Here is a 22,633-nt window from a genome sequence, read left to right as displayed (position 1 = left end):
AGCTTTCACTCGCCAGCAGCACGGAATGCATTGCAGGTATTGGACGCGCTAAATCCAATTCTTTCAGCTTTCTAGTAGCAGACACATTGGCTCTCGCAGCGTTACTATTTGAAAGCCAAGTCAGAGAACCGTCAATTTTCCAGTGTAATGCCCGTGGAGTCAATTGCCGCATTTCGGACATTCGCGAATACGTCTATAAACACAGATTTCCAATCTTTGTAATTTGTGAGCCCAATTTACAAAATCTCATCCGAATTTCAGGCTATGAAGCGTTTGCATCCTCCACGCAGAGGGGAAATAGCAAGGTCATCCTCTACATTCGAAGGGAGCTTACTTACGTGCACCATACGGTTCCCCCTCACGACCATGACCAGTACGTCTGTGTAACGGTGAAAAGGCGCACCCTGACGTTTACGCTTGTGGGCGCGTACTTATCTCCAACAACAAGGTTTGACGCCCGCAGACTGACGGACTTGTTGGCTGCAACACCTGGGCTTTGGATTGTCACTGGTGACTTCAATTCGCATTACGCCATGTGGGGAAGTATCCGGAAGAATTCGAAGGGATGAAGTCTTGTCTGTTTCGCATTTGACCACGACCAACAATGCCTCAACGACGGTTCTCTAACGTACATTCGCGGGCTGTCTTACAGCAGTTGTCTTGACTTGGCGTTTGTGTCTCGGTGCCTTGCGAGACGCGTCCGGTGGTTTGTCGACGTGGAAACGCATGGAAGTGAAAACATCCCCACATATATTATTGTTCCTGGTCTCGATGGATGCAGATCTGCAAAACGTTTGCAACGAATACACTGGTCTATTTTTAAAACCTTTATGAAAGAAGCCTGCAGAGAAGACATTACAACATGCATTTAAGAGCGCATCAAGGAGGCTATGAAATACGCTAGATGCTTCTTCACTCCAATGCCAAAGTTCAGAGACTTCGATGCGGAGCTGCAGCGCCTCCGATCAGTTCGACGAAGAGCAGAGAGAAGATACAGGCACAAAAAATCGCTGGACAACTTAAGGGATGCAATGCGCACGCAAAAGAAAATTCAGCGCAGAATTCAAATCTTGCAGGCTTACCGTTGGAAAGAATTTTGTGAATCACTGGATCCTCGAAAGCCACTCTCACGCATCTGGAGTGTGGTGCGTGGTTTGCGAACATCTCCTCAGCAGCTCCAACCATTCAGGTCTCTCGCACTGCACGAAAGACGTAGTGAAGCGGAGATTAATGAAGATTTTTGAGCAAGAATAGCAGGTCCCAGGAACCAATCCACAACTCTGAATTGCTGCGAAGTGCCTAGCTCTAGGGATTCTCGAATGGACCTTCTTTTCTCTATTGAAGAACTAGACGCCGCCATGGCCGGTTGCAGACGGTTTTCAGCTCCGGGGCCCGATGAAGTAACATACTCTGCACTTGCAAACCTTGGTCAGGAGGCTCGACGTGTTCTTTTAGACCACTTCAACTCATCATGGTGTGCGGGTACAGTTCCGGACGTGTGGAAATCAATCGTCTGATTCCAGTCCTTAAACCTGGAAAATCGCCGCTTGACCTAGCATCGTACCGCCCAGTCGCATTGGCTAGTTGCGCGGGCAAACTCATGGAAAGGATGGTGCTTACGCGAATTGAGTGGTATCTGGAGCGCTATCAAATATACCCGGATGTAATGTCCGGGTTTCGGCAGGCACGTTCTGCTATTCATAGCGTGATTTACCTGGTTTCGTCAGTTCCACATCAGAAGCATCTGAAGCGCTTGACCGCGGCGTTGTTTCTGGATGTTAAAAGGGAGTATGATAACGTTACTCATCAAGCTATTTTGTACTTTCTGGAAGCTGCACAACTTGGTGGTCGCATGTTCCTTGGATACGCAGTTATCTATCAAACCGATCACTATTTATGCAGACTGAGGACGGACCAACATCTTCACATTACACTTCCCGTGGTGTCCCAAAAGATGGAGCACTCAGCCCAACGCTTTTCAGTCTTGCGCTTGTCGGCGTTGTCGATGTACTACCACAGTCGGCCAGAGTCTCAGTCTATGCAGGCGATATTTGTATATGGGCATCAGGAGTTACGCGGCCACAAGTTCGAGCAAGGCTTCAAAAGGTAGCAAGCATTCTTGCGGCCTACCTCCGCCTGCAAGGCCTGGAGATTTCTACTGAAAAATGTTCTGTTGTTGCCTTTACACGCAAGAGCATGTCCCATTACCCCGTACGCATAAATGGGTCAACAATACCTTATGAAAGAAGCCATCGCTTCCTCGGAGTAATCATCGATCGTAATCTAACATAGAGCCCACATGTCTCGTACATGAAAAGGCGACTGACATCGATCGTTCACGTTCTATCCGTTCTCGGAGGGAAGTCGTGGGGAGCATCAGTGCACTCGATGCTTCAGCTGTATACCGCATTATTCATGGGATTCCTTCGGTACAGTATCCCTGCTAGGAAACTTGAGGAAAACGAACATACGGTGTCTGCAAAGTGTTCAGGCTCCAGCTCTGCGGACGTGCCTAGGACTGCCAAAATGCGCGTCTGCAGCCGCAACAGCACTCATCGCTCAGGAGAATCCAGTGACTGCCTATGTCACAATCGAAGCCTTGAGAGCGCATATTCGTCACCTCTCTCCGATTCCCACGCACCATCTTGCCAGTCTTCCTGCTAACCGACCGAGTACATCATTTGCGATAATTATTGATGCCCATCGCGACTTCCTACCAACCCAATTTACACCAGCCTCTGGACCGTCTTCTCCAGTATGGAGTCTGCACCAACCTTAGGTGCTTCTTTCCATACCGGGCATCAAAAAGAAGGCTGACTTCTCGACTTCAGCACTAAAACAGACAAGCTTAGAATATTTGCATGAGAAACATGGACACCGACTTCACGTATACACCGATGGCTCAGTGACCCCTTCCAGTTCCTCGGGCTCCGTAGTCATCCTCGTAAGGACGATAGTCAAGAAAGAGAAAAAATCACACCGGACTTCATCGACTGGCGCAGAACTTACTGTTATTCGTGTCGCCATTGAGCATATCAGTGAAGAAACACCCCAGCAATGGTCTATTCTTCAAAGGCAGCCCTCCAAGCGTTACAATCTCCTCTTCGTCATGGGTCCCATGAACAACTTGTCGCCGAAATCCGAGAGTTCCACCACACAGCCATCACAAAATGGCACGATATTGTTTATCAATGGCTGCCAGGACACAGCGGCATCGCAAGCAACCACCACGCGGACGAGGCCGCGCGAATTGCTCACCATGAGAGTGATTGCGTGCCCATCCCCATCTCGAGAGCCGACGCTACGCATAGGCTTAGACCACTGTCGCGGGACATCGCGCTTGCCGCGTGGCTTTCAGGAAAATTCTCGCATTCGCGTTTAAAAACCTTAAACCCAGATCTGAAGCTTCGGCTTCCATCCGGCCTACCACGACGTGAAGCAACTTTGTTGTGTCGCCTTTGGCTTGGTGTAGCTTTCACCAAGCACTACTTCTTCTTAATAGGTATGGCTGACAGCCCTGCATGTGCCATCTGCGGGTGTGATGAGACAATAGCCCACATTCTTTGTGGATGACCTGCCTACAGCGCCGAAAGACAGTCTCTCTCTTGTGCACTGGAGCGTCTAGACCTGCGCCCACTGACGGAAACGAAGATTCTCGGCCACTGGCCGCGGTGGTTGTCGGCGGTGACTTTACATACTAAATTTAATTTCCTGCAACTGTCTTTTTTTGGTCATCCTTTTCTCCCCTCACCCCTTTCCCCCCGTGCAGGATAGCAAATCGGCTATTCGTCTGGTTAACCTCCTGCCTTTCCTCCCCCTCCTCCTCTTGATGTGTATTACTAAACGGCCATTCATGATCTGCGCGAATTCCAGCCTGGCCTGCCCCTTCCAGGGCCCTGCACATCAGCGACCGTATCGAGCACGAAGTTGAAATCGCCCAACATCACAACGTTACGTCCTCCAAGAAAAAACACACCTAGATCTTTTAACAATGAGTTTACCAAATTAGAATGCGCAGGTGCATAGATGCAAAGACTTCCCTGGTGAAGTGCGGTAAACGTGCAGTCGAACGCCAGCACGTGCCCAAGCGCATCGTAGATAACATGATTGTCAAGCAGGAGTAAGCTGTTCAAAACAAGAACGACATGCCGCTAGAACTCGTGCCGGCGTGCGCAAAGAAAGTGGGATATTCCTCGAATTATAAAAAAAAAATTACACAGCATTTCGCGTGGATGCAATACATGTCTGCCTCTTACTCACCGAAAACGGTCGGTAAACATCTCAGTGGTTGTTTGAAACAGGGAAGAGCCCTACAGATGAACATCGCTAGCGTGGATTAAACTGCATGCTACAATGATGTCAATGAGAAGTCCTGTCAATACCGGTGCGTTGGCCTCTCGTTTCTAAAAATTGTTTTCCAACTTAACCTCAAATTAAGACACGTCATAAATAATTTTAGTGCGGAGTCTTCAGCATCGTTCATGAAAGCGTACGTTATCTGTTCGCTTCCATACGTGTATCACAACGAGCCCCTGTACTCTACACTGAAATTTTCGGGGCGAAATCAGATTTCACCCGACTTAAAAAAAATGCGTTCGGTGATCGAGTGCAAAATAAGAGCCCTAATTATACAGCGAAAATTTTACTAAATAATCTTAATCTTTCCAATCGTAGTAGTTTGCAAAACTCAATGTTGCATAACACATAAAATAACATATAACGTTCTAATTTCGCCTGCTCTTCATAAGAACCCTTCAAAAATAATTAAAACCTTTTCTACTCAATTAATCCTAGTGTATATTTCGCAGTGCTTTGATTTGCGCTTTTAGTTTGAAAATAACATGTGTCTGCTTGAAGTTTTCTCTGCGGTTCAGTGCCTACTGCTCTGGTATATCTATTGTTAAATAGGTTGGTTATTTTTACTGTGAGCTACGTCATATGTGTTAGATAACAGCCATTAAGATCCTTAAACAATTTTATGTGGGTCCCTGAAATTTTGTGTTCGTACCTAATGTTTTATGCTAAATAAACAAAGCCTTCAAACTTTCAAAAATTAGCCCTCTCTGTTTCTAGAGTGACTTGTTTTGCTGTTTTATTCTGCATTGGTACCGCGTGTATTGAACCTAAAAATGGAAGTTCTGTGTCAATAAAGTGGACAGTGATGCATTTTGTTTTAATATTGTCTGCGTAGAAACGGTTGTTTTTCCGTAATGCTTCAGGGATTTATTAACTTCACTTCATTTTTTATTTGGAGAGGTTTTTCTCCTCCAGTGGCCGTAGTTGGCTGCTAATGAGGACCAGCGCTTTTGTGAGCTATTGTGTGCAGAACGTTGCTCTCTTGAGCATTTCATTATCAGCAAAGGAGCAACTTTGAAGCTTTGAGGGCAGCGATAAGAGTTTTTCGCTGTCCTTTTTAACAGGTTTTGTAATTCAGAAACAATTATCATCATGTGCGAATATTAGCTTGAGCGATCTTTCTTGAAATGCGTGTGTACAGGCTATAACTTTGACGTATACCTAAGCATCAACACGCCAAAAGTTTTGGCTTTGTGCCGGGAAGACAGCGTCCGGGCCCGTAATGCATTTTGTGTAGGTAGCATGCTCCTCAAGAAATGATTAATTTCAGAGTCTCTGCTGCATGTCTACCGTGCGTTATTCTCGCATATGTTCTTTCAAAAATGGGAACGATCATCCGAACCGCTTTTATTTCTGGGGTGCTTTACTGGCGCCCATATGTCTGTTCATGTCATTTCAAGAGGCTTCAAAATACTCTGACTATTTATAAAAAAGAACTCCGGAATATTGTCGCCTTTCAGAAGCAAATTTCTACCTCCTATCTCGGCGTTGTCTTTTTTTGTCCCTCCATGAAATATGTCTGAATGTATTCGTTTATTTAAACTAAGAGCAGGCCACTTCCTCTAATCTATACTTTAATAGATGAGGACGAAGATGACGTCTGCCAGTGCTGCCCAATGGCTCTATTCTGTCTTACAGATTCATCGCCATTGATGTCGCCATGGGTAAGCCGAAACATTAGTCGCATGACATACTTTTCTCTCTTGGATTTGTTCTTTTCGTTGTGAAATGAGCAAGGTGTTCTGGACAAAACTACGTACCCATTTGGGCGGCTAAAATGGGGTAGAAACGAACCACTTCCTTTACGAATACACCCAATAACGTCTGGACAGTGTATAGGGTATATGCACGAAAGGCGGCGGCGCGGTGCATTGTGGGTGAGCGGCCATCTTGTAGCACTCCTTAGCAGACGCCCACTACAGTCGCCGCGGTCGCTACGGCAGCATGCTCCGCCGATACACGCACGAGTGTGATAATTGCTCGTAAGGGACGGCCAACAAGTATCCTCGCCGTTTGTAAAGAGTATGGCTCCGGTCCCTGGAGATTATGCAGCGACGTTACCAGAATGCGATAGACGATGTTCTTAGGAGAAAACAATCGTATGGACCCTTTTGACGCTGCGGGCAAGCCACTGCGTCGAGCACATGGCTTGTGGCCATGCGTGGATGCTTCGGACGTCCACGGATTCTTGGTGTTGAGGTCAAGCTTCACCACTTGTAAGTAACTTAAGTCACGGAAGGAGCTGGATGACTCTGACATTGAAACGGCGGTTGGGAGCACGAGCCGTCAGTGAAGGAAGCGTCGGCCGGCACTGTAGTCATGATAACAAAGGTAAGGCGGCTACTTTAGCACCTTCACATGTCCTGATTGCGCATTTTGTCCTCAGGCAAATTAATCCTCAAACCTAACCAGGTTCAGCTAAGAGCGTGGGTGCTGACCGAAAGCGACGGTGACATAATCGCTGCTTACTTCGCACCTGAACGGCGAAGCCTGTTCCCACGTTGCTGCCGTCCTTTTCTTCGCCGAGTATGACGTTCGTGCGCGGCAAACTCTTTCTTGCACCATGGACCTGAACGTCTGGCTTAAGTAAGCTCACGTACGAAAACTGGAAGTCACAATCAGCACACAAACTGAGGTGCCTTCTCTGTCAAATCGACGTTTCGTCAGCGCACAGGACGCAAACTTCCTTCCACTTCCACTCTTCGTACGTGGGCTGGCGCATGTTCATGCTGTCGGTGCACGAACACTCTTGCCGTGCACTCCCGCGATAATCTGCGAAGAAAACGACGGCAGCAACGTGAGAACAGTATTCGCCGTTCGCGATTATGTCGCCGTCGCTTTTAGTCAGCCCCTACACTGTTAGCCGAGCCTGGTTAGAGCTTTGCGAATGATTTACCTGGGAACAAAACGTGCAGTCAGCACGTGCAGTCAGCACAGTGCATTTAAAATGCAAAAGTAGCCACCTCACCTTTGTTTTCATGACTACAGTGCCGGCGGACGCTTCCTTCATCAACGGCTCGCGCACCCAGCCGCCGTTTCAAAGTCAACATCCTCCAGCTTCTTCCGTGACTTAGGTTGCTTACGAGTGGTGAAGCTTGTCCAAACACCAAGAATTCATGGACGTCCGAAGCATCCACGCATGGCCACAAGCCATGTGCTCGATGCGCACACACACACACACACACACACACACACACACACACACACACACACACACACACACACACACACACACACACACACACACACACACACACACACACACACACACACACACACACACACACACACACACACACACACACACACACACACACACACACACACACACACACACACACACACACACACACACACACACACACACACACACACACACACACACACACACACACACACACACACACACACACACACACACACACACACACACACACACACACACACACACACACACACACACACACACACACACACACACACACACACACACACACACACACACACACACACACACACACACACACACACACACACACACACACACACACACACACACACACACACACACACACACACACACACACACACACACACACACACACACACACACACACACACACACACACACACACACACACACACACACACACACACACACACACACACACACACACACACACACACACACACACACACACACACACACACACACACACACACACACACACACACACACACACACACACACACACACACACACACACACACACACACACACACACACACACACACACACACACACACACACACACACACACACACACACACACACACACACACACACACACACACACACACACACACACACACACACACACACACACACACACACACACACACACACACACACACACACACACACACACACACACACACACACACACACACACACACACACACACACACACACACACACACACACACACACACACACACACACACACACACACACACACACACACACACACACACACACACACACACACACACACACACACACACACACACACACACACACACACACACACACACACACACACACACACACACACACACACACACACACACACACACACACACACACACACACACACACACACACACACACACACACACACACACACACACACACACACACACACACACACACACACACACACACACACACACACACACACACACACACTAAAAGCCTACCTACCAAAAGACCTGTAATTACAGTCCTTAGTTTCGATGAGATACCGTCAATAACACTTTCCAATGTTCACTGCTGTTTGTCGCATTCTGTGGGTAGCAGTAAACTTTGCCCTGTAGGCCTAGCTCTCGACTAGTGCACAGTAGTAAATGCAAAACCGTCTTTACCACACTTCATTGGCGTGCATTATGCTGCTACTCCAGCGTGTAGGCTTAATACTGATCTGGAATCTACGCTGTGTTCTTCGTGTGATGTATGCAGAGGTGTAGAACATTATCTTGCGTCCTGCGCAGATTACAATGACGACAGGTGTACCCTTATCGCTTCCCTCAAAAGGGAGGAGCGCTACGCTGTTCACTTCAAGGCACGGTATACCTGCGTGGAAACAAATCAAATAACAGGAGGCTGCCCGCGTCCTAAAATTTCTTCTAAAGTATGATCTGGATTCCAGATATTGACAGCAGCAATCGCTCGCTATTGCGAGTGATTGTTCACGTGGTGACACAGATCGGCAGGTGACAGATCAGTGCCCCAGGTTCTCGGACTTAATTATAATCCAAGTGTTTGCAGGGTGCCGCGATTTCTCTGCAGAATAATCGCAAGCCTCGCCCCGCCAGTAGCTTGCAATAACTTCAACATCATCTCCCAAACAATTTCTGCTTTCGCTCCACGTGCAGTCAGCTTTGATGTCAAGGGCCACATAGTTATCTTTGTTTTGTTGTACTTGGCTACAACACGAAAACCAGGAAAACGCTTGGATGTGGTACAAGGTCGTGTGTGCAGTTTAAACTGCGAAACCACCTGTATTTCTTTCTTTTTTTCTTACTTTGAGGTCAAATTAAGGTAAGAACGAAGGTCGCTTGTCGTTATCTGGTTACACAAGCGACGTTATGTGGCAGAAAAGTCAACTGCTGCGTTTTTTTTCCCAAGGCTGCAGATTTTACATGAAAATTATTTTTACGCTTGGAACAAAGTCTTCAGGTACGTATTCAGATTATCGGCCTTGTTTTTTGGTGCCTAATTAGCTGTTTTATTCTAGGCATTTATGTTTTGTCTAGCTTACATATTTAACTTGCAGCAGGTTTCAGTATACAGTCTCTAACGCGGTGTACGGTACGCGAGCCTCAAGTGTGGAGGGGAAAAATTTTATTTTCTTCAGGATTTTTCGCATCCGATGCTTACGTCGTCTGTGCCAAATATAATATACGAACCCGTTACCGAGATTCGCATTGGTATCCATGCTATATGAGGCGATATAGAAAATTAACATACTGCATATTGCGCACACACAGATATTCTACAAATATCAAACTTTCAAATTTTAAACACGTTTTGACGTCGACCTGTATAGCACAACATACGGCATTCGTCGGTTTTACATTACACGGGATGACAAAGCGTCATGGAGTGCAAGGGCCTAAAGATGGATGTCATAGCTGCCAACTATCTCTGTGTGTTCTTCGAAACCAAGGCTCTCATGAAGGAAGCAACGCACTGCGATTCGCCTCTTGTCAGAGCTTCCATAGTGGACGCCACTTGAGAAATTTCTTCATTTCCTTCAGACCTTCACTACGCGCTCTTAATGAAGGACTCCTAATCTGAAAAAACCCAACTGGACACCCTGTCTAGCCCACTGTCCTATCTAAGGATGTATATGATAAAATTGGCAGTGGTCCTTCGGTCGACGAAGCACAATGACATCAAGGTCGGGTAGTCAAGTTAATTCAGGACACGTCTGCGCATAGAACATTTATGTGCGTGTTATCCTTCCTCCTTTCACACATTATGTTTCTCCACACTCTCTGGAATGAGCACACACTTTGGTTTCCATATTTTGATTTCCAGACTGAATACTCTACACACACGGTGGTATAGACCGGAACGGGCAATTTTTCTTGAGAATTTTTTTTTCTGGATTATCCGCACCTGACACACAGGCCACAGTGCGCACCTATACGTATGCGTTACATCGCAAAAAATTCAGGAAAAAAGCATTTTTGAACGAGAAATAGTTCATGAACGCAATTTTTTTCACGTATTGTAACATTTCACTATAACAATCAATATATCCACATATCTCCCGGCGGACGTGGCTCTGTGAGGTGGCGGTGGTGTGGGTGTCCGCATAAAACTGAGGCAGTTATGTTCTTTAAGGTCCGGTCCAAGCATCCAATGACTCCTTCCATTGATGCAACGATGTTCAGTTGTTTCTGGAACAACAGTGAGACAGCAATTCACCTATTCTATCGGGACGCCGGACTATCCGGTTAGCGCTGCCCACGCTAGAGGCCGTTTTAGCATACCGTGTTCCCGTAACAATTTACCGTAAGGTGATAGCGAGTGATAATTGATTGCAGACGGCCCTTTATTTATTGCAATTTATACATGAGATGCTACATTTACTTTTTTTTCTGCGTGCTATATAAAGACGTACATATTACTCTCCAGCTTACAACCGGATCAGGGGCTTTACAATTATGCGCCCGAGAAGCTTGCCGCCCTGTCAACCCTGGCCAGTAGACAGTTTCACTACGCAGAACGCAGGAAGCTGCCTACGCAGCGCTAATTGCGTTGCGAACACTGTAAAAAGCGCATCTCCGACACTTCCAGTTTGCCATGGCGCACCGCAGCGTTGCTTCTTCGGATGTTTGGATCATAGAGTTTCTTTCTATTAACTAGAGGGAAAGCTGGCGGCGCTGCACATCAGTCACCATGGGCGCTCTAAGCATCATGGGGCGATGAGCTACTTGGTGCTGGACAGTCGGTTTTTTTTTTTTTCACGAACACAGAGTGACGATATTCAGAAATCTCATTCCGTCCACTGCGCAGACAACTTTGGAGCAAACGTAGTGCGCAAAAGCCATAGTAGCGAAAACACAACAGCACACGACGCAAAAAAAAAAAAAAACTTTTGGTTTTCGATGTGCCATTAAAAAACCTTTTACAGCGTTCAGACAAATATTTTTTGAAAACATATTTATTTTTAAACGTACGCGTCTTAAGCACGAAAAATTGGCTTTTGTGGTCTGCAATATTTGAGTTAAAGGAGAGCAAGCCATCGCTTATTTTGGGCAAACTCTACGTTTACATGCTTTTCGGCTCGTTTGTTGCAATTTATAGACAGTGTATTGATTTTTAACACATTCTTGATTATCATACAACGTTTATTTTTCCATTATTTCTTTGGCCAAAAGTTGTGGTTCTGCAGTCGGTCGCTCTCCGCCCCATGATGCTTAGAGCACCCATGGTGGCTGAGGCGGTCTCGAGGAAGCTTCATGCAAACTCCCATACTCGGGGCGCCAGCTTTCCCTCTAGGTATAATTAGTAAGAAACTCAATGGTTTGGATTCATGGTTTGGATGTATACAGCTTTGCGCCATCTAGTGACAGTAAGTTAAAGCGCTTCAAATTTGGGTAGGGGAAAGTTTTATTTTTTTTCGCACTTGCTCGCGGTTATGGTAAGTGCATTACAAGTTTGTTTTTCCAAGAAAAAAAAACTGTGAAAATAGAAGAAAATGCTAAAGCTAGCTCAAAGATGAACTGCAGTGCTAACCCAGCTATTTAGGCTGTATACATGGCACAGCACTATACTGTCTTTTGCTCTGCAATTAAATAGGCGCCGTAGAATGCTTCTCAGAGCTAAACAGTTAATTGTTCAACATATAATATTGTACAGAAGTGGCATTTGATATACAGCATTGTTTGATGCTACATTTGCTTGGGGTACTTGCCTGAAATAATAAAAAAATGTTGCATATTCCCTACATATGTTGCGACTTGGAAAAAAAGCCGTTATTCCAGTCATTGCGCCGGTTTCGCCAAAGTAAGGAACTATTTCGCGGGAGCTTTGAAGAGGCATTTTCAAATAATATATAGGTTGGTGGTTGTTCCAGCTTTATTGCCACAACATAATTAGTTGGTGATTAGTCGGGGCGTGGGCATGTCCAGCGCGGCCTGCAGTCGGGGGCGACCTCTTGAGCTGGCGTGACGAGAGCCAGCTGCGTTGTTTTAACGCGGCAGCGTTAAGGGCCCTGTATCGCAGAAAAGCCGGTGTCGTTGGCGTCGGCGGCGTTGGCCGCGAGCGAAAAATCCCTCCTCTCCCTTCTCCTGCTCGCAATGTACGGCACTGCCCCAACAGATAGCGCGCGACGGCAGCGCCTCCCGCTCGTGTTGTTCGGGCGCAGTGGGGCCGTGCGGGCACGCAGGAATCACGCAGTGAGCGGCGAACAACGCAGCGCACATCCAAAACGCGTTCACCACGAAGCTTGCGGCTTGCTGCCCGTTCGTTCGGCGCAGAAGCTATGCTGTCGTTCGTGGTATCGGGTTTGTGGAGAACGATGTACCGACGAACTACGACTGCAACTTGCGCCCCACGCGTTTCGGCAAGGCACCTGGCAGCGGTTCTACGTGGTTTGCCGCTGCGCGCGTCCGTTTCGACGTACGTAGCAGAGCGAGGTGTCTAACGGCACGGCTGATAGCGTTCCGTGGACTCCCTGGTGTATCGTTCTCGAGCGGGACGACAGGAATGGACAGCCAGTGTTTCTGGATAACAAAGAACGTGCTTGTTTATTCAGCGCTGATACTTATAGCCGAAGGTGGAAAGGGGTTAGTGAAAACAGAGGGCGAGGGATAAGCACGTGGTAAGGAAGCCTACAGAGATAGCTTGCGTGCTTTCATCTGATATGATACACCTGGCAGTGCTGCAACACGCTGCCGCGTTCCACTCATAAAGACGAAGCTTACGCGTCCTTAATTTTTTCTTGAACTGCACATAGAAAACCGTCGACTGATATCGGTTTCGCATGCCTGAGAAAACTATACGAGCGAGTGGTAACGCATAGACTTCAACACTACACGGAAGACAACGAACTATTCCCTCACAGCATGTTCGGGTTTAGAGCAAAATTATCAACTCAATACGTACTCCTTCAATTATATGAAGAAGTACTTCAGAACGTTCCTAGGGACAGAGAAAACGCAATAATGGCCTAGAAATCAAAGGGGCTTTTGGCAATGTGAGCCACGAAGCAATCCTTACGGGCCTGGGCGACCTGAACTGCGGGCGGATTCACAGCTACGTCAAAACTTTCGTATCAAACAGAACTTCAACCATCGGTATAAGAAAACTTCGGTCAGCGAAGCTTCGAACGCCTAACAAGGGAACACCTCAAGGGTCGGTCATCTCGCCCACGCTATTCAACGTGGCCATAATAGGACTTGCGAAGCAACTAAAAGAAAACGACGGCATACACCATGCCATTTGTGCCGACGACATCACCATGTGGGCTAATACTGGCTCACTCTGAGAGAAAGAGGATAGGCTACAAGAAGCGGCCACCTGCGTGGAAAACTACATAAAAGCAAGAGGGCGAGCGGGCTTGAACGAAAAATCTGAGCTTCTACGGGTGGGGAGAAGAAAACAGAGCTGAACAGTCTGTACCAGTAAAGAACTTCGACTAAAAGTCTACCTCGAAGGTGAACAGAGAAGGGACTGATGCGAGTCCTAGGAACGTGGATACACACTCATACCCTTGCGCTATTAAAAGCATCTACACTACAAGTGACCCGCATGATTACGCGCATTTCACATAGACGTCATGGCATGCGCGAAGAAGACACACTCAAGCTGGTCAGGAGCCTAGTGGTCAGCCGCGCGACATACAGTCATCCGTACTACAACCATATCAAGGGCGAAATACAACTGGCGGACGCGATTTTACGCAAAGCGTATAAAATCGCCCTTCGACTACCCCATAACACCTCAACTGAAAAACTCTTAGAATTGGGACTGCACAACACGTTCGAAGAACTACAGGAAGCGCAGCAGCTCTCCCAAATGCGCAGACGGCAGCAGACCCCCACCGGCAGAGTTTTCGTAAAGAAACTAGGCTACACCGAGGAAATTCGGGAAATATTGAGAATCGAAACGATCCCCGATGAGTACCGCAGTGCGCTCGGGGTGGCACCTATACCAAGACATACGGACCCCATCCTTACAAAGACAGCAGAGAGGCAAGGGCTGACACCTTAAAGAAAACACACGCATTCGAGGATACAACAGTGTACGTGGACGCTGCCACATACGCCATGACCAGGGTACAAGACACCAACAATACAAAAATTATGGTGGGGCAGCCAAAAAAGAATGTAATCCAATAGGCCCCTGCCTGTGCCACTACGTATAACAGGCTTACACCAACAATACAGTGGCAACTGTAGTCAACTCGGAATTACACGAGATTACCAGTGCCTCATTGCAAGACTGCACGATAGCCGAGGTTGAAGAGACGGCCGTCGCTCTAGCGGCCGCGGAGGGCTATCGGTTTGGGTGGTCACTAGCAATTCTTACTGACTCACAAGCAGCCTGCCGCAACAATCTTTGCGGCAGAGTCGGTCACAAAGCGCTCCGCATAATCCGCTCTGTAGACATAAGATCATCGTGGTACCGGAGCACACGGGGGTGGCAGGAAACCAAGAGGCGGACAGGATAGCTCGAGGATATACTAACTACCGAGCATCGAACGTCAACGACCTTGAGGAGTCCCTGCCAGTACCTAAGGAATACTCGGCCATACTAAACAACAACAAAGGCAGCAGGATGCGGTACCCACCACCGCACAACTCCTTGAACAAGGAAGAGGATGTCACATAGAGACAACTAGAAACGGGGTCATATCAAACCTAAACACATTAAGTAAATTTCACGCTCGACTTTACGAAAATAAGTGTCCGTGGTGCCATGAAAAACCTACACTATATCACATGACATGAGCATGTGAAAAATTCGACGTCTTTCCAATTATACCAAACCCAAGTGCGGAGTAATGGGAGGGTATGCTCTCCAGCGACTGCCGCCATGACCAGATGGGTCTGATACGGCGAGCTCAGATGATGGCAGCATCCATCGGAGCCCTGGAATAAGAGCAATTGACCGCTGCGGAGATATACTCATCTGAACCGCATAAAAACACTTGAGCTAGAGCTCAATAAAGTTATCCTATCCTATCCTATCCCATCCTATCTTGAACTGTCCAAGAGCTTGTCCCATTCCTCCGCCGAGGGAGCTGTCAAGAGTGTCGTCAGAGGGGGTTTTCTAGCGCATTCCTATAAAATACGGTCTTGGGTGGCTTGCGTCCCGTCACCGCATTGCGGGCATGTAAGGTCATATTCACCGTTTGTGAGGAAACATAATCGGTAGGTGCCAAGAATAGCCTTTGTTTGTTGGTGTCTGAGTGTCGTGGTGTGCGATGATTAAAAAAAAACTTAGTGTGGCCAAAATGGCACTAAATTTCAAGCCTTTGTTGAAGAAACGTCTTCAAAACCCCGGAAAACATTTCTCTCTTTTGGCGAAACTCCACGGCCGACAAACAAGATGGCCCTACCGGCGCAATCTTTGGAATAACGGCTTGTTTTGTTTCCGAGTCGCTACATTCTGCGGGGCGCGCCGACCAAGAATGCTTTCGTTCTCTGAGGGTTCCACAAAAAAAGGGCAGAACATTGATTACTGCACTCTTTTCGTAGTTCAGACAACGCAGTTACCTTTAAGTGCGTTGGCGCGATTGACGATCGCCAAGAGGCGCTATTTTAAACAATGCAACGCAAAATGTGCTCCGCTCTCCTCTTCTGACGTGACGGACTGTTCGCGAAAAGGTCGCCGGGACACAGGTACCGCTCGGCAACTTAACCGGTAACTGTTCGTGTAATTTCATTCGTGCCCCCACGGCCCATACTCAATCACCTTGGCGGCTAAAAGATGGTGGAACGCTTCCACACAAACCGGTTTAAAGATAAAAAAAAGCTAGGGATGTCCAAAACTGAGGCGCTCCTTACAGATACCATGAACGAATATCGTTTAGAATATGGCACACCGAATATGAAGACAAGGCTCCTGACATTTCATCTGCTCTCAGTGTGAGCATAACAGCCAAACCAGCCTCAGGAGGTGCGTATCCCTGTCTTCTTGAAGTCCACAACCGTAGACGTTGACACTAAAAATAAAACGTAATCAGCTTGGACTATAGCTTCTGAGCTAGGGCAGAGATAGCGTTTATTAAACTTGTTTTAAAGATTTTAACCTCGCTGCAAAGATTTTTATTGTTTTGTGCATCAATTTATCACAATTTTTAATTTCTTTTTCCTGTGTTTCCTGCCCCCTCAGATAAAATATGAAGCACCAGGCCCTCTAGAGGTATTAAAATTAATAAATATCGGAGCTCCTCTTAGCGCAAGTCCTTTCGAGTCTTTTCACACCTGAGCAATCTCTGCTCAAGCTTTAATGGATGTAAATTCGTTAACTGGTGATTTTTTCCTGAATATCTGGTCACGGCAGCGCTTTAAATGATAAGGTTGCCCTCATATTATCTAATAATAATAATAGTAATAATAATAATAATAATAATAATAGGTTTTGGGGGAAAGGAAATGGCGCAGTATATGTCTCGTACATCGTTGGACACCTGAACCGCGCCGTATGGGAAGGGATAGAGGGAGTGAATGACGAAAGGAAGAAAGAGGTGCCGTAGTGGAGAGCTCCGGAATAATTTCGACCACCTGGGGATCTTTAACGTGCACGGACATCGCACAGCACACGGGCGCCTTAGCGTTTTGCCTCCATGAAAACGCAGCCGCCGCGGTTCATATTATCGAACGAATGAAGAAACATGTGCGTCTGTTTCGGTTTTGATTTCGTAAAAAGGCGACGAAAGTAATTGTTTTTTTTTTGCGCGCACTAAATCGTTCGTATCTATCGAAAGTAGTATCGGCAATTCCTAGTGACTTGCTGGCAAAAACTCTGTACTCCTACCTGCTCCATTTTTCTAAAGCGCAAGAAAAAAAAAATTAAGCTGAAATTTTAGGAAAAGATCTCTAGATGTCGAAACAAAAGTCTCATGGTCACACTTTCCACTCAGAGAGTTGCTTTTATAGATAACACAAACGAATATTTTATGAGAGTTATTGGTGATGGAGGGAATATTCGTAACAAAAAGGACACCAAGGAAGGGGCATATATTTAAATTGTACTCTATACATAACTATTTCTGTTTTTAGACGAGCAGTATGACTCTCAACAACTGACAGGTAAGTGGATTTTTATCTCTGCAAGTCATTTTATTTGCATAGCATTTCCTCAGTTCCTTCAAGGCATTTAGCGTTTACCACGTTGAAGCGTCACTTGATCCAGTTTTAATTAAGTCCAGGCAGTCTCTTCACCGGTGGTTCGGGAACCTATTTAATTTCGATGGCAGGGCTGCGTATAAAGCAAACGTAAGCAGTGAGTTGTCCAAAGGTGCTTTTTACAATTGAAGAACTATTTACCTTTTTTAGTAGAGCCTCTATAAAAAAAAACAACCATTCAGAGCCTCCTCCTTGGCCACACAGGACATACCAGTTAAATAAACGGTTCCAGGTGTCACGAACAACCCAAGATGAGCATGACAAACTCCTAATAACCTCATGTGAAGAGGCGAGAACAAACAGCTTCGAGAACTGAATTTTGTTGGCACAGCCTATGATGAAACCTCGCAGGCAAAAAAATTTAATGAGTACTTACTAAATACAGGAGCACTTAATATCGCGAGCAACACGAATAGTTCTTCCTTTGACTGCGAATAACACATGAGGTCGGCTATTGCAGGCACAGTTTATTTGTATTCTGCAACACAGGCAGAAATCTATGCTATCACGCAGTTAAATGCCACTGGTGCTTGATGGGAGCATAATTTGAAAGGTCAACACATAATTCTAATTGCGTATGACATTAACCGGTAATTATCCTATACAGAGTGAGTTGTTTTAACTTTTACAGATGTTTATGTCAAAAACTGTGAGAGATATTTCTGTGCACTGTATCGAGCTGAATTGTGCAGCAAGGCGGATTTATATAGCTCATATCGATCAATAATTAGTTGATTACTAGGTTAAAATATAAATTTACATTAGATATCTATATTTCAGAAAGCCAGTTATTATTGTAGATTTGCTCGCCGTCAGCATCGAAGGTGAGCCCTGTTTTTAAATTTTCTTAATCCCATGGTGGTTATAGAAGTGCCGACTGCCCGAAATATGTATTTGAAATTTTGTTCAGTTGACTGTCTCGTATTACATATTTATAAAATGGCACCGCGGCGCTTCGTAGCATCATAGCTTCTTTTACATCATCGAATACACCAAATGCGCCTACATTTTATCAACAAGAGAGGCACTATTTATTGATACGTATTTTGATAAAGCCAAGTGACGAGCTTTAAAATGCGTGGTTTTGATCTTCAGTCTTTAAAAACATGTCAAGAACTGCCAATTAAGAAAACTATAAAAACACAGCTCACCTTCGATGTTGACGGCGATATATATAGCCATAACCCTTAATGCTTAAAATTGAAAATGAAATGAATTTTTTTCCTTCGTGTCGGCACCGGTTGCTACACTCATGTCAAACCAACTCGTTCAACAGCAAGTTATGTTCCATATTGCGGTAGCGTACTTTGCGCGGTAATTACCTTCCTCATGCCTTTGCAGCTGAACTATGTTTGTATGAGCTCAGGGTTAAAGCTCACTCAGAAAATCATTACCATTCAGAATATGCCACAGGTCCGTTTGTGCTGATTTCATTTGGCAACAAAAGGTCTAATTTTTTGTTCCATCTTGAATCCCGTTTAGCGTTATTACATCATTTCAGCTGAACAGACCTTAAGGTAAGGATTTTTACGCCCGAAAAACTCTCTTAGTGACCGCTTATATACCCTACTTTTTCTATGCTGCCACCAGGGAGAATTGACGGAACATTCACTAAATCAAAATTTTTTGTTCACTTCTAAAGAAATTCCCAGTTAACGCCGGTTCTGACGCAATATAACCAGCAACACCTTAGAGAACTTTTTCAGCTCATTATAGAATATACGTAGGGCTTAAGGGATGTAGTTTTTTTGTTGCTACTGTATGGAGTTTGTATATAACGCTTATAAACACTATAAAATGGTTTCTTGAACGATATGTTTCCATGTCTCACAAAATAATTTTTGTTTCACCTAAATATGCGCCATAACCGCTTGTCAAAAGACGATTATTTACAAATCTCAACGGAAAAAGTTTGGCCGGTATTAAATTTCACTCACGGGATATAGGCAAGCTTTGGACGCAAGGGTATACTTCAAGGGTTCATGACATGGCATAAGAACAAGCTGAGCTTTTACGTTGCAGCTACTAGCCCCAAATTTATTATGCGTAGCTTAAAAAAGAAGTATGGCTTAACGTTCGCATTTCAGTTTAAAATATCAATTTGAATTCATTGGCTGTAAGCCGCTCCTCTTGGATGCGACGGTGATATTGAAGCAGCCTGAGTGACGACATAACCAGACAGCGTCATCGTCCGCTGCAAAACTTCAGACCGACCGTGGCACATTTTGGCGAAGTCGGCGAGACCAAGCAGAGCCTAGAAAGTAAAGGGAAAGACACAGACCTTTGTTGCCGTTGTCCCCCTTCAACTTTCTCCTTCACCATTCCTAACCCCATGCCTGAACAACAGGCCACCTGATTCTCTATGCTCTAAAGCCCCTCGAACTTCTGTTTACGCTTATGATTATGGAGGTTTAACGTCCCAAAGTGACTCAGGCTATAAGGGAAGCCGTAGTGAAGGGCTCTATAATTATCGACCACCTGGGGTTCTTTAACGTGCACTGACATCGCACAGTATACACGGCTCTCTAGCATATTGCCTCCATATAAATTCAACCACTGCGGCCGGGATCGAACCCACGTCTTTCGGGTCAACAGCTAGCGCCGTAACGAGTGAGCCAGCGCGGAGGCCCCTCAAACTTCCAAAGTTCTCTTCTCTTAATCTCCTGTTCCCACCTACGCTTTCTCTTCTCATTTTGGTGCAGAGACATCTATTCATGCACCAAAAATGACTTCCAGGGCATGCCTGGAGAGACGCATGACAGCCGCGTCCAGCGTCTAGGGGAGTAAAAGACGGAAGGCTCATTGCAGGGCGGCATTGCTGAAAGGTTGGCATTACTTGAGCAAGTTTGAGGGCCTTTACTGTGCTCAGAATTGGCAGTTCAGTCGTTCAGTGGAAGCACGTGACCGTCGGCTTAGGTCATCAGGAGTCGCGAGCGCACCAGTGCTGCCTGACTGCCATAGGTTTAGGAGCGCTTTTAAAAATTCAGGTAAGTTATTCCCTTCACGTTATGAGCTCAAAATTCGTCTAGTTGTTCCGATATGTGCAGCGAACAACATGCAATAAATAGCGTGAGATTGAAAATGGTGCCAGGATCTTCTTAGCGCTGTAGCGTTAAGGACCTCGTGTCGAAAGAAAGCCGGTGTCGTCGTAGGTGTCGGCAGCGCTGGCGGTGAGCGCAAAGTCCCAAAAGCGTTAATAAATAAAACCGAGTAGGAGATCGGTCGAGGTGGGTAATCGAACCAGGGCCCCCAGTGTGTGATACGAGCACGATAACCGCTCCACCACGCCAGCTCGACGGTTTGGAATGAACAAAGGCACGTCTAGTTAATACGGCGCTATCTTAGAAGGGTGATTTAGAGACATGTACTGTGGTGTATATTATTAAATATGAGCGTGGAAATTACAGAATTCGCAGTTAAGCGAGTAATAATAATAATAATAATAATAATAATAATAATAATAATAATAATAATAATAATAATAATAATAATAATAATAATAATAATAATAATAATAATAATAATAACAATAATAATAATAATAATAATAACAATAAATCTACGTTTCTGCTACTTTTCCTCTTCGCTTGGGGCGCACGTAGCGCCATCAAGCGGCGCCCACTAAAACCACTCCCTCCTGCTCGCAATGTACCCAACTGCCCCAACAGATAGCGCGCGACGGCAGCGCCTCCCGCTCGTCTTGTTCGGGCGCAGTGGGGCCGTGCGGGGACGCAGGAACCACGCGGTAGGCGGCGACCAACGCAACGCACATACAAGGCGCGTTCACCACGAAGCTAGCGGCTGGCTGCCCGTTCGTTCGGCGCGGAATCTGTTCTGGCGTTCGTGGAATCGGGTGTGTCGAGATTGATGTGCCGACGAACTACGACTGCAACTTGAGTCAGGCGCGTTTCGGCGGTATGAGGACTCCCAAGGACCTATGAGTGTAGAGAATGACTTTCTGCATATGTGGACATTAACCCATTACGCTATCGCGTCATACCCTCAACGCGGAGCTTGAGTGTTGCTTGAAATCTAGGTTGTGGAAGGATGAAGCAATCTCGCTATACATACTTATTCAGTATGCATAACATGTTCCCGGTCGCTGCGGTGGAGTTTGTATGCAGGCGAAATTCTAGAGGCCCGTGTACGGTGCGATATCAGCGCACGTTAAAAAACCCCAGGTGGTTGAAATTTCTGGAGCCCTTCACTCCGGCGTCCCTCACAGCCTGAGTCGCTTTGTGATGTTAAACCCCTGTAAACCAAACCAAACCAAATCAAACCATAATGACATGTATTCACGCAAGTATTACGAAAACAAGCACAGCCCTTCTTTGTCTTGCCCTTTCCTGCTCAAAGGCCTGAATATTTACAGCACGTCAAATGAGTGGAAGACGCTTTCACTTTGCTTGATATCACAAACTGTTTCAAAGCGCATCACATGAAAGTTATAGACGCGTGATCGGTATAGTAAACCCAATCGCGCTGTATTGTAGGCAGGATTAATGATTAGTGCATGAAATATAACTATATATGATTTTTTATTTTGTGGAGGTTCATCCAGGAAGCGTTGCGGAGCGGGAATATTTCAGAAGAGACTGTCAGCTTAAAAATGTTAGAATGTCCTACTTATGCGAGCTGCTGATCTCGCTAAAGTATTTCTTAAGGCTGCTTGCTATATTTTCAAAACAGCGACATAAGACAGCTTTGCAAGAACAATGCAGCAAAACAACATTGCAATAGAGCTACGGTATATTTCCAGCTGCAGTTTACTCGTTTTTACAAATTTACAGCAAATTTGAAGGGTTTTAGCTATAATTATTGCGTAGGGAAACTATACTACAGTTCG

General features: G+C 45.9%; 1 protein-coding gene across 1 annotated transcript in view; it reads left to right on the top strand.

Moving 5' to 3' along the window:
* The first annotated feature begins 19,291 nt into the window (after window positions 1-19,291).
* Window positions 19,292-22,633, top strand: part of LOC144133968 (uncharacterized) — a 45,152-nt gene continuing 41,810 nt past the window's right edge. The window contains exon 1 of the mRNA XM_077667008.1: window positions 19,292-19,304. The gene's annotated coding sequence lies outside the window, so the exon portion shown is untranslated. The remainder of the gene's footprint in view (window positions 19,305-22,633) is intronic.

Source organism: Amblyomma americanum, chromosome 5, assembly GCF_052857255.1.
Source record: "Amblyomma americanum isolate KBUSLIRL-KWMA chromosome 5, ASM5285725v1, whole genome shotgun sequence".
NCBI lineage: Eukaryota > Metazoa > Arthropoda > Arachnida > Ixodida > Ixodidae > Amblyomma > Amblyomma americanum.
The sequence above is the reverse complement of the archived record's forward strand: the minus strand, read 5'-3'. Positions and strand labels throughout refer to the sequence as shown.